Raw genomic sequence first — 13,717 nt, forward strand, 5'->3', positions numbered from 1 at the left:
ACTGTGAGAGGGCACAGGCCGGGCTGAGGGACCCCCCGAGTGCACAAATTTTTGTGCACCGGGCCTCTAGTCATAATAATAAAAGGCTAATATGAAAATGGTCATCACGCCATGACACCATAACGACTGAACAGCAGGAGGCTGCATGCAAGACAGGCAAGGGTGGGCAGGAACTTGCACAGGCCTGGGACGTAAGGCTGCCTCCCCACCCAGCACCGGTCAGGGGGACTTGAATAGCAACATTAAAATATTTCCTCTAATTAATTCCTTTTTAATGTGCATGAATTTCTTGCAGCAGGCCACTAGTTTTTTCTATAAAAGGCCAACTGTTTTTAGGCTTTGTGATTCAGTGGTCTCTGTTGTACTACTCATCATTGCCATTGTAGAATAAAAGCAAAGCCTGTGTTCTAATAAAACTTTATATACAAAATAGAAGGTAAGTTCTATGGGGCCTATTGGTTCTAGTTGGTTGACACTGTCTTACAGTATGAATAGATGCAAATAATGGTGAGGTTTATGGTGTGAAATAGAAATATTTTCCAATAATAATAGACTAAAATAAGCATGCATAATAAATATATTTTATTAATAATTATGTATATTTACATTAATGTCTATTAACCTAAAAATTACTAAGTTATAAAGCATTAATATTTTTGACATTTATTTAAAATTACTATTTATAACAATATTTGTATTTCACTTTTTTCAGAAAAGGTAAGTGGGAAGAAGAATTATGAGTTTGATATAAAGCCAAATTTTAGTTCTCACTTTTTTATATTTGATAGTTTTTCTACTTAAATATTATAAATTTTTCCCAAGTAATAAAATAAAATTCTTAAGTGAGTTAGATATTTTCTTTACATATACAGTATTTTTCTTTCTAAAAATGAAAAAGGAGACATAGGTCACCTAACATAGAAAGGGGCATAGCTCAATGTGATGTGAATTAACCTCAGAATATAATTTTTTTAAAACTGGCTGTGTTTTTTAACCACTATATACAAATGGTGGGATTTTAAAAGAAAATAAATGGACATAGATATGAACATACAAAATTCGACTCTGTTTACATATTATATTTCTCCACTTTGACCTCCTACTGAGTGACTTCCAGGACATCCAACAATTTAATATTTTATTAAGTTACCTCTTTCCATTATTATCAAGAGTCTCCAGCAGTGAACCCTGACCTTTGTTGACCTTTTTTATACCATTATAACATATTTTAAAATCAATAACCTGTGATAAAATAAAGAGATTCATGTCAACAGACGTCATAACAATGTTCAAAATGGTTGCGGCAAGAGTGAATATTGATTTGGTTGGATGTTGAGTGAAGGTTTTAACAAACTCTATAAGGAGAGATAAATGTAAACAAAGTGGCTGAAAACAGCTTTCACAGAGATAAGGTTTTAAGCCTCTTTCTTTTTTCTTAATTTAAATTATTTATTGTTTAAAGTATTACATATGGATCCTTTTTCCCCTTTGACCTCTCCTCACTTGCCCTCACCCCCCAGTACATGCCCTCACCTCCCCCCTGACATAGGTCACCTAACATAGAAAGGGGGCATAGCTCAATGTGATGTCAATTAACCTCAGGATATAATTTTTTAAAAACTGGCTGTGTTTTTTAACCACTATATACAAATGGTGGGATTTTAAAAGAAAATAAATGGACATAGATATGAACATACAAAATTAGACTCTGTTTACATATATCCATTCTCCACTTTGACCTCCTACTGAGTGACTTCCAGGTCATCCAACAATTTAATATTTTATTAAGTTACGTCTTTCCATTAATATCAAGAGTCTCCAGCAGTGAACCCTGACCTTTGTTGACCTTTTTTATACCATTATAACATATTTTAAAATCAATAACCTGTGATAAGATAAAGAGATTCATGTCAACAGACTTTGTAACAAATGTTCAAATGGTTGCGGAAAGAGTGAATATTGATTTGGTTGGATGTTGAGTGAAGGTTTTAACAAACTCTACAAGGAGAGATAAATGTAAACAAAGTGGCTGAAAACAGCCTTCACAGAGATAAGGTTTTAAGCCTCTTTCTTTTTTTTCTTAATATAAATTATTTATTGTTTAAAGTATTACATATGGCTCCTTTTTCCCCTTTGACCTCTCCTTACCTGCCCTCACCCCCCAGTACATGCCCTCACCTCCCCCCTCCATCTGTGTCCATTGGTTATGCTCATATGCATGCATACAAGTCCTTTTGTTGATCTTTTATCCACTCACTCCCCACCTTCCCTCATAGGTTGGACAGTCTGTTCGATGCTTCTATGATTCTGGTTCTATCTTTGTTCATCAGTTTATGTTGTTCATTATATTCCACAAATGAGTGAGATTATGTGATATTTATCTTTCTCTCACTGGCTTATTTCGCTTAGCATAATGCACTCAAGTTCCATCCATGCTATTGCAAATGGTAAGAATTCCTTCTTTTTTACAGCAGCCTAGTATTCCATCATGTAGATGTACCACACTTTTCTAATCTACTCATCTGCTGATGGGCACTTAGGCTGTTTCCAAATCTTAGCTATTGTAAATTGTGCCTCTTTCAAACATCTCCTATTAAGACAGTTTGGCCAGACAATGAAGGAGAGATCAGATTTAAGGTGTTTCTATTGAAACAACCTAATTGTATAATGTGACTTGAAGGTAGACTGCAATTAAGTCAGTGAAGAAGTGCTAAACTGGGTATTAGGGTATTAGATTCAATAAATACATGACATTTCTGATTTAAAAACTTTATCTAATAAGGGCCTTTGTCTGTGATTGCTTTCTTGTGGAAATAACTGGATACTAAATAGATCAAAAAACTAAAATGTTTCCAAGAAATTTGAATCAACCCCAGGCCTATAATTCCTATAACTTTTAATCCTCAAAGCAAATCTTCAAGGATCCCAAGGCTATATCAAAAGCAGTAGACTCCAAATCTGTTCAGAAAATCCTTTAAGATGTTCACCAGGAAACAAGTTTTTCAGATCATTTTGGAAAAAAGATATTTTACAAAATCTTGCTGGTACTGGCTGGAGTTTAAGAAAATTAATTTCAACAAACACTATAAAGTGCTCTGTTAGACACTAGGGTATAAAAAGGTGTATATCTGTGTGTCTGTGCATGTACAGGTGTTTGTGTGTATGTGTATGCTTGTATGTATGTGTGTGTGTTCCCTAAAACCTACAATTCAGTATAATGAAAAGTGTTTTTAAAATTAACATTCTAGATCCTGTTTCATCAAAAGAGAAAAATAATGAAAGGCCCCTTTACTACTTTCCTGAGTTATACTTATGCAGAATCTTGGAGAATGATGAGACTTCTAAAATTAAAACTTCTGCATCCATACATTTGCTGATCTTATTTGATTTAAGATTTTTTTGTCATCTAGATTATTAAATACTAGAGGCCCAGTGCACGAAATTCGTGCATGGAGTGGGGGGTTCCCCTCAGCCCAGCCTGCACCCACTCCAATCGGGGACCCCTCAGGGGATGTTCAACTGCCAGTTTAGGCCCGATCCCAGTGGTCAAACACCCCTCTCATAATCTGGGACCACTGGCTCCTAACCACTCACCTGCCTGCATGCCTGATCACCCCTAACTGCCCTCCCTTGCCGGCCTGATCTCGCCCCTAACTGCTCTTCCCTGCTGGCCTGATTGCCCCTAACTGCCTCTGCCTGCCTGATAGCCCATAACTGCCCTCCCCTGCTGGTCTGATCTCGCCCCCAATTGCCATCCTCAGCCAGCCAATTTGTTTCTGATTTGTCAATTTCTATGCTAGTCAGCGTAAAAAGCTCTGCCTCCTAAGTAGTCATTGGCTCCTCACAGTTGACCCAGATTTGGTTCTGATTGGTCAGTTTCTATGCCAGTCAGCATCTCTGGGCCTATCAATAGGGCCTGATCAGAAAGGTGGCGCTGATCAGCAGCCCTGGTGGAGGCCTGGAGAGAAATGGAGGCACAGCTGTTGGCCAGGCTGGGAGAGAAAGAGAGGCAAGTTCTGATCAATGGCTGCCACAGAGGCTACGGATCAGACCCTGCCTCTCTTTCTGCAGACCTCCCTTTGGACCTGATCTGCAGGCCCCTAAGCAGTCAGTGCTGGGTCAGGGTGCCCAAACCCGCGGCAGTCAGTGCTGGGGTCACCACAGCAACCCAGCACTGACTCAGAAACCCAGCACTGACTTCTGGTCTGGTCAAGTCTTTGGTCCTAATCAGTTGTTTCGACCCTGGCTCTTTATTATATAGATATCTCCTCTGACCATCATATTTCAGTCTTCAACTTGTTTTTATATCATTTGAAAATCAATTTTATATGATGATAATTTATATACAATGAAATGTACCCATTTGGAATATACAGTTGTATGAATTTTAATAAAAGTATATGCTCTTGAAATTACCACAAGCATCCTAAAAAGTTCCCTATTGACATTTTACAATGAATGCCATCTTCCAACTCTCAACCCAGGCAGTTATTAATTTATATTCTATCATTATCATTTAGTTTGCCTCTTCCCTAATATCATATTTATACAGAAAATACTCATCCATGTTCAGGTTTTTTTTTCATTCCTTTTAATGTTTAGCAATTTACCCTAGTTGTTGTGTGTCTTGATATTGTGTTTAGTGTATTGCATTATAAAACAATTTGTTTTTTATTATGTCTTAATAGAAACATAGGTGGTTTCCAGTTTCAGGCTACTGTGAATAAAGTTATCATAAATACTTTCTGTGTTCAAATCATTTTGGGACCTAGGAACCGTAGACAATGCTTCAGCACTACTTTGGGGGCCATTTAAAAATGAAATCACCAACAATAATCAAAGAATGTGACATTAAAAAAAATGTAAAAAAGATATTTACAGTACATGAGGCCTGATGCACGAAATTCGTGCAAGAGTAGGCCTTCTTTCCCATGGCTGCTGGCACTGGCTTCCCTCTGGCACCCAGGACCCGGGCTTCCCCCCAGCCGCCAGCAGGCACCGGGACCCAGGCTTCCCTCCCAACCCCAGCTTCGTCCGGAAGGTCGTCCGGTTTAATTAGCATATTATTCTTTTATTATTATAGATAAGACCTGAAACGAGAGGTAAAACATCTCCTTGTTCAACCTCAGCTGGGATAGTGCTGGCCAGACCACCTGATGGGATTAGCACTTTGTAAGAAGATATTTCCAAGAGCTTGCTTTTCGTTCTCTCCACCCAAGAAAGGACAAGTGAGGGCACAGCAAGAAGAAGGCTGTAACTTAAGGAGAAAACTCTCAGTAGCACTTTGATCTTGGACTTCCAGGCCCCAGAAGTGTGGGGAATAAATTCCTGTTGTTTAAGCTGCCTGATATATGATATTTGTTATGGCAACTGAAGCTGCCAAATATATGTTGTGTAACTTACATTTCCACTATTCTGTGTATAATCATGAATGAACATAAAGTGCTGCAAGTGTGCTTTTTGACATGAAATAAATTTTAGTGAGAGTGAGTAGGTAGATTAGTAAATATGAAATCCATGAATAATGAGGACCGTGTGTATGTGTGTGCATGTGTGTTTTGTATTAGATGGATATATAAATGTAGGATTGAATTACTAGTCATATTGTCAACATATGCTTATTTTTAATAAACTGTCAAACTGTTTTCATTTTATACTTCAATCATAAAAGTATGAGGTGTTCAACTTGCTTTAAATGCTCACATACAATTGGTATCACCAGACTTTAAAAAAAAAACTTTATTGTTCAAAGTATTACAGATGTCCCCTTTTCTTCCCCCATTGATCCCCTCCACTCACTTCTGCCCCCTCCCCATGCCTTCCCAACACTGATGTTTGACCTTCCCAACACTAATGTTTGTCCATGGGCTATGCATATATGCATATAAGTTCTTTGTTTATTCTCATTCTGTTCTCCCCTCCCCTTCTGAAATACATCAGTCTTTGCATGTTTCAATGTCTCTTCTTTTTACTTTTGCTATTAAAGTATGTGTGGGTATCTCATAATAAATTTTAAACAAATTTATTGTTTAATAATATATAGAAAAGAACTGCACATATTTAAAGTATATTATGTTTTTGAGAAACCAACTTTATTGAAGCATTTCATATAATGAAATGCATCCATTTTTAGTGTACAGATGAATGAATCCTAATAAGTGATTAATCCCATGAAGCCACAATCATTGTGATATCAGAAATTTCCATCACCCTCAGCAATGTTCTTATTCAGCTTTGTTCATTGACCTCCCATCTCCATCTACCGGGTAATGATCTCCTATGCTTCTTTTGAAATGTTATGGTATCTTAAGATTTTGGTGAGTTTTTTTGTTGTTGTTTTTTTAATTTTAGCTTTTATGTTTAGATCTATGTGCCATTCCAAGGTAAGTTTTTTAAAAATATATATTTATTGATTTCAGAGAGGAAGGGAGAGGGAGAGATAGAAACATAAGAAAGAATCATTTATCAGTTGCCTCCTGCATTCTCCTACTGGGAATCAAGCCCCGCAACCAAGGCATTTGCCCTGATCAGGAATTAAACCATGACCTCAAGGTTCATAGATCCATGCTCAATCACTGAGCCACACTGGTAAATTTTGTCTTGTTGTGAGGTTTGGGTCATGATTTGTTGTCTTCTTTATGGATGTCTATTGTTTATGCACCATTTACTGAAATGACTACCTTTTTCCTTGGAACTTTGTCAACACTCAATTGTGTGGGTTTATTTCTTTACTCACATTCTTTTCCTTTGGTTCCTTTGTATACCATTACACCAATACCACATGGTCTTGAATATTAAATGTTATAGTAAGATCGAAATCAAGTAATTTAAGACAAAATCATATTTGTGTTGGAAGTGATAAATTCTAAATAAAAACTCTGATTTTATTAAATAATTCATTCAACCAACAATTATAGAATGCTTATTTTGGATCAGCTATATTTTTCTGTACTGAGAATTAAAACAAATAAAGTTTATTTCCCAAGAACTTATATTCTAATAGTAATATAAACTAGAAAGAGTTAAAATAAAAATGTATACTAAATATCACAGAAAGTGTAGGAATTCTATTTATCTGTGGAGGGTCAAATGCTTGTAAGACAAGTTATACCCATAGTGGGATTATACATTTTCTTCCTATCACATAACTCAAAGGCATAAAAATGTAATCATGTTTGTTATATTTGCTGAATAATAAATTCTGGTTCAAGAAGAACACAGAGCAAACATATCTGTTTCAATATGCCAAGTAAGATTGTTATAGGTATAATTTAATTCAATGGTGGGTCAATAAAGAATAATGAATACATTTTAAAAAGCATTCAGGTGGTAAACATTGATAAAAGTCAATGCCCTTTGGACATGCATGGAACAATGGTGAAGGAGAGTAGTTGTCAAAGAAGTATAACTGAGGCGACTTAAAGAGCTGGGTTTTCATAAAAGCAAATTACAGTATGAGAAGGAAGAGATGCAAGTAGTTGATAGTTAACCATCATACAGTTGAGGGTCATATAGGTATTTATGGAAAGGCCATTGGGTCATTAAGCATTTGGGAAAGATAAGCAGTCTTTAAATATCACTGATGCATCCCTAATCACATATTCCAGAAATTATCTCATTAAACAAGTGAACTGAATCATAAATGCATTACGTCCATATTAAAATTACTATCTTTGAAAGACTTATGTGAACATTTAGATAGAGAGTACTTCACAGTTCTACCAATTATATATTATTATTTAATTTGAATGCATATTTTACAGTTAATTATTCATGAACATTTATTCATGAGATATAGTCTTCCTCAAAATTGATTCAATTATAAAAGTCATATAAAAGTGAAAAACAGTTTCATGGTTGTTCACAACATCCTCTACCTCAAGGTCAAATTCTTCATTGTTTATGGTTATTATTTCAAGGATATAGTCAAGTAGCTGCGTTAACATATGCATGAATAAAGAGAAACTTTAAAATATTTTAATCCTTTGAAAGTACCCATATGTGCCATATTTATGAATAGTTGAAATAGTCTTTTAGTAAAACAAGTATATAACTCAGGATCCTTTATTTATTTATTTATTTTTCTACCACCTATTATCAGAGAATATAAAAATCACCTAATGAACATTAAATATCTTTGGCTTTGATACCTCCTGGTAACATCAAGTATGATTTATCTGCCATAAGTCTATTCTGCGTACTTAGCAAAGATATATAATAGAAATGGTAATTAAACAATTTTCTCCAGTTGTGTTTAACTATGTAGATGAATCAATTCAAATAATCAGTATGCTATCACTATGTTATTTCACTGTTTCACATTCTCCGTCCTCGACATTCTAATCCACCATTAGGTTGGTCTTATTAATAATAAAATAGCAAATATTTATTGAAAATTAATGATGTGTCATGTATTCTTTTCATCTTTGGCATCAACTTAATTCATGACTCTCAAAAATAGGCTATTCCATCTCTGGAGGCACAGAAACATTTCTAAAGAAAGTGTGTCTTGCATAATTTTAAAGGATTGAATTCCAGGTACACAATTGTCAAATGTAATATTACCTAAAACCAATATTTCTTTAAACATCTGAGTTTGTGATCCTCCCTCTATCTTCTTGCCTCTTTTACAAAAGTCTTTTCCCATATTAAGGAAAAAGGCAGATTTTTTCACTGATCATTAATTCTACAATGGTTTACAAACAGAATATTTCAAAATACTGGTGTTTATACTAAGAAATGAGTATATGAATAGCTAATAACGGGTTAAATACTTTCTTAAATCAAATGATGTTATATATTATTTTCAATAAGTTTTGATGAGGACTTAAATTTGTCAGCTAATATGTTATTAAAATAATAATTGAGCTCTGGAAAAGACAGTTCTATTACCACACACAAGAAAAGCTGGGTGCTCAACAAAATAATGACATTTCTTTAACACATTAGGAAGTTAAGGTCATAGAAAGCAATTTATCCTTAAACTTAAATTAATATTATCCTCTTAAAGATAGAGGGGATGCAAGCCCTTACCCACCTGGGCAGAGCATTGGAGAAAGAAATGCCAGGCACCATAAACTCTGGTAAGAATAATGCAATTAAAATTGTTAACAAATTGCTAAGGGCTGAATGCAGGCTAGGAAGAGAGTATAGAAATCCTGAGATCCATAGACAAGAGGGAAATTCACACACACTCACGAGCTCTTCCCAGCTAACCTCACCACTTGTTCACAAGAAAATTGGGGGCAGAAGAGATATAAATCGTCCCTCTTGGTGCAGACCTGGAAAAGCAGAACTTCCCACTGGGGGTGGGGAATAAACAGCTCTAACCATATTCTTCACCCCTTTCTACCCTACAGAGCCTTAAACCAGAAGGCAGCAAATTCTGTCACACTAAATGCAGAAGGGTAAGAACTATTGTGAGAAAAATATAAAAACACTTCTACTCCTTGCAAAGAAGCAACAAACCCTCTTTGCACCAGATAATTGGAGGTATCCAAACACTGTACACATACAGAATAAATAAAAAACAAACCATTGTCAAGACACAGAGACACAGGCTTTGGATATAATTTAGGCAGAATGAAAACAGAAAGCATTCTGTTCTCCTCATCCTACCCCAAATGCCTAGCAAACACCAGGAAACATACAACAATAGTCTGTCACTAATGGCAAGGAAAGAAAATAAAGAGAAAATCTAAAAGCAGGCTCCCAGGGCAAGACTAACGCCAAGAAATAAAATGAGAAAATTAGGTAAAACTCTCAAGCAACCTGATTAGCCAATGGGAAGGGTAGCGGTCGTACGCTAATTACCATGTTTCTCTTTTATTAGTGTAGATATAAAAATCACCTAATGAACATTAAATATCTTTGGCTTTGATACCTCCTGGTAACATCAAGTATGATTTATCTGCCATAAGTCTATTCTGCGTACTTAGCAAAGATATATAATAGAAACGGTAATTAAACAATTTTCTCCAGTTGTGTTTAACTATGTAGATGAATCAATTCAAATAATCAGTATGCTATCACTATGTTATTTCACTGTTTCACATTCTCAGTCTTCGACATTCTAATCCACCATTAGATTGGTCTTATTAATAATAAAATAGCAAATATTTATTGAAAATTAATGATGTGTCATGTATTCTTTTCATCTTTGGCATCAACTTAATTCATGACTCTCAAAAATAGGCTATTCCATCTCTGGAGGCACAGAAACATTTCTAAAGAAAGTGTGTCTTGCATAATTTTAAAGGATTGAATTCCAGGTACACAATTGTCAAATGTAATATTACCTAAAACCAATATTTCTTTAAACATCTGAGTTTGTGATCCTCCCTCTATCTTCTTGCCTCTTTTACAAAAGTCTTTTCCCATATTAAGGAAAAAGGCAGATTTTTTCACTGATCATTAATTCTACAATGGTTTACAAACAGAATATTTCAAAATACTGGTGTTTATACTAAGAAATGAGTATATGAATAGCTAATAACGGGTTAAATACTTTCTTAAATCAAATGATGTTATATATTATTTTCAATAAGTTTTGATGAGGACTTAAATTTGTCAGCTAATATGTTATTAAAATAATAATTGAGCTCTGGAAAAGACAGTTCTATTACCACACACAAGAAAAGCTGGGTGCTCAACAAAATAATGACATTTCTTTAACACATTAGGAAGTTAAGGTCATAGAAAGCAATTTATCCTTAAACTTAAATTAATATTATCCTCTTAAAGATAGAGGGGATGCAAGCCCTTACCCACCTGGGCAGAGCATTGGAGAAAGAAATGCCAGGCACCATAAACTCTGGTAAGAATAATGCAATTAAAATTGTTAACAAATTGCTAAGGGCTGAATGCAGGCTAGGAAGAGAGTATAGAAATCCTGAGATCCATAGACAAGAGGGAAATTCACACACACTCACGAGCTCTTCCCAGCTAACCTCACCACTTGTTCACAAGAAAATTGGGGGCAGAAGAGATATAAATCGTCCCTCTTGGTGCAGACCTGGAAAAGCAGAACTTCCCACTGGGGGTGGGGAATAAACAGCTCTAACCATATTCTTCACCCCTTTCTACCCTACAGAGCCTTAAACCAGAAGGCAGCAAATTCTGTCACACTAAATGCAGAAGGGTAAGAACTATTGTGAGAAAAATATAAAAACACTTCTACTCCTTGCAAAGAAGCAACAAACCCTCTTTGCACCAGATAATTGGAGGTATCCAAACACTGTACACATACAGAATAAATAAAAAACAAACCATTGTCAAGACACAGAGACACAGGCTTTGGATATAATTTAGGCAGAATGAAAACAGAAAGCATTCTGTTCTCTTCATCCTACCCCAAATGCCTAGAAAACACCAGGAAACATACAACAATAGTCTGCCACTAATGGCAAGGAAAGAAAATAAAGAGAAAATCTAAAAGCAGGCTCCCAGGGCAAGACTAACGCCAAGAAATAAAATGAGAAAATTAGGTAAAACTCTCAAGCAACCAGCCCTTAAGCAAAGCACAAGATAAAGCAGAGAATTTAAAGCTAATGGTTAACTGAGTATACTTATAGAAACAACCAAATACATAACAAGAAAATGTCTCCATCTAAAATGTCATTGGACATCTATGGTATTGGGTTGAGTCCCAATACCCTAGATATCCAGGATATCAAATGATCCATTACAAGGAAATGGAACATAGAGAAGCTGTGTGGCTCTTAAAGGGAATTGCATCAAATCCAATAGTTAGTTTGGCTATATGCTTTAGTACATGTAAATAAAATAGAAAAGAAAACTGGAGTAGCAATACTTATATCAAAACAAAAGACTGTAAAACAAAGACTGTAACAAGAAACAGAAAAGGGTCTAATATGGATAAACTTGTTAATCCAACAAGAAGATATAATATATAAATATTTGTGCACCCAACAAAAAATCACCTAAATATATAAAGCAAATATTAACATCTACACTAATAAAAGAGAAACATGGTAATTGGCGTATGACCGCTACCCTTCCCATTGGCTAATCAGGGAGATATGCAAATTAACTGTCAGCCAAGATGGCGGCCGGCAGCCAGGCAGCTGATGCGAACAGGGAGGCTTGCTTCCTTCAGTGACAGAGGCCTCCAACGTTCCCCGCCTGCCTTGCCGGCCTCTGAGCTTCAGTTGGAAACATTGTAACATTTATAGAAGATAAACAAAACCCCAGAATTAGGTAAAACTCTCAAGCAACCAGCCCTTAAGCAAAGCACAAGATAAAGCAGAGAATTTAAAGCTAATGGTTAACTGAGTATACTTATAGAAACAACCAAATACATAACAAGAAAATGTCTCCATCTAAAATGTCATTGGACATCTATGGTATTGGGTTGAGTCCCAATACCCTAGATATCCAGGATATCAAATGATCCATTACAAGGAAATGGAACATAGAGAAGCTGTGTGGCTCTTAAAGGGAATTGCATCAAATCCAATAGTTAGTTTGGCTATAAGCTTTAGTACATGCAAATAAAATAGAAAAGAAAACTGGAGTAGCAATACTTATATCAAAACAAAACAGACTGTAAAACAAAGACTGTAACAAGAAACAAAAAAGGGTGTAATATTGATAAACTTGTTAATCCAACAAGAAGCTATAATATATAAATATTTGTGCACCCAACAAAAAATCACCTAAATATATAAAGCAAATATTAACATCCTATATAATAAAAGGCCAGTGACCATAATGGCATAATGATCAGAACAACCAATCAACCAGTCGCTAAGAGGTGCATTGACCACCTCTCGGTCCCTCCCCCCAGCCTGCAGTCTCCCATAGCTGGATGGACAACAGGGAACTGGGGTGGGTGGGGAGGGACTGGGGACTAGTGAGCAGACAGAAGGCAGTCTTCTTGGTCCCTCCCCACCGCCCGCAGGCTCCGATCGCTGGATGGCAAACACGAAACCTCAGGGAACTGGGATGGGCAGTGGCGAGGCAGGACTGGGGACTGGCAAGTGGGCAGAAGATGGCCCTGATCGCAGGCTAGGCCTAGGGACCCTACCTGCACATGATTTCATGTGCTGGGCCTCTAGTCCTATATAATAAGAGAGAAATATGCAAATTAGGCTGGGACATCACGATCAGCTCAGGAAGCTGCATCACGACCAGCTCAGAGCACGCTGCATGGCTCAGAGCCCGCCCCCAACTCTGGCACCGCCCAGCGCCGAGGCCACTCCCACCAGGGGTTCATGGACAGGCATGCTGCGCTGCCTGCCCTGGGAGCAAGGCCCCCAGCGGACCCGCCCAGGGGGGTGTGCTCCAAGCCACTGCGGCTAGACTGTGGCCAGAAAAGGAGGGGGCCTAAGCTGTCTGGAGGACATCCCCTGAGGGCTCTCAGACTGTGAGAGGGGGCAGGCTGGGCTGAGGGACACCCACCCAGTGCATGAATTTCATGCACCGGGCCTATAATATCCTATCTAATAAAAGAGAAACATGGTAATTGGCGTACGGCCGCTACCCTTTTCATTGGCTAATCAGTGAGTATATGCAAATTAACTGTCAGCCAAGATGGCGGCCGGCAGCCAGGCACTGAAGCGAGCAGGGAGGCTTGCTTGCTGCAGACTCCAACGTTCCCCGCCTCACTTGCCAGCCTCTCAGTTGCAACTCTAAGCAACTATATACTATGTTGCAAATAAGAAGCTAAACAAAACCCCAGAAAAGGGCTTCCATT

Source organism: Myotis brandtii, unplaced genomic scaffold (genome assembly GCF_000412655.1).
Source record: "Myotis brandtii unplaced genomic scaffold, ASM41265v1 scaffold503, whole genome shotgun sequence".
Taxonomy (NCBI): Eukaryota; Metazoa; Chordata; class Mammalia; order Chiroptera; family Vespertilionidae; genus Myotis; species Myotis brandtii.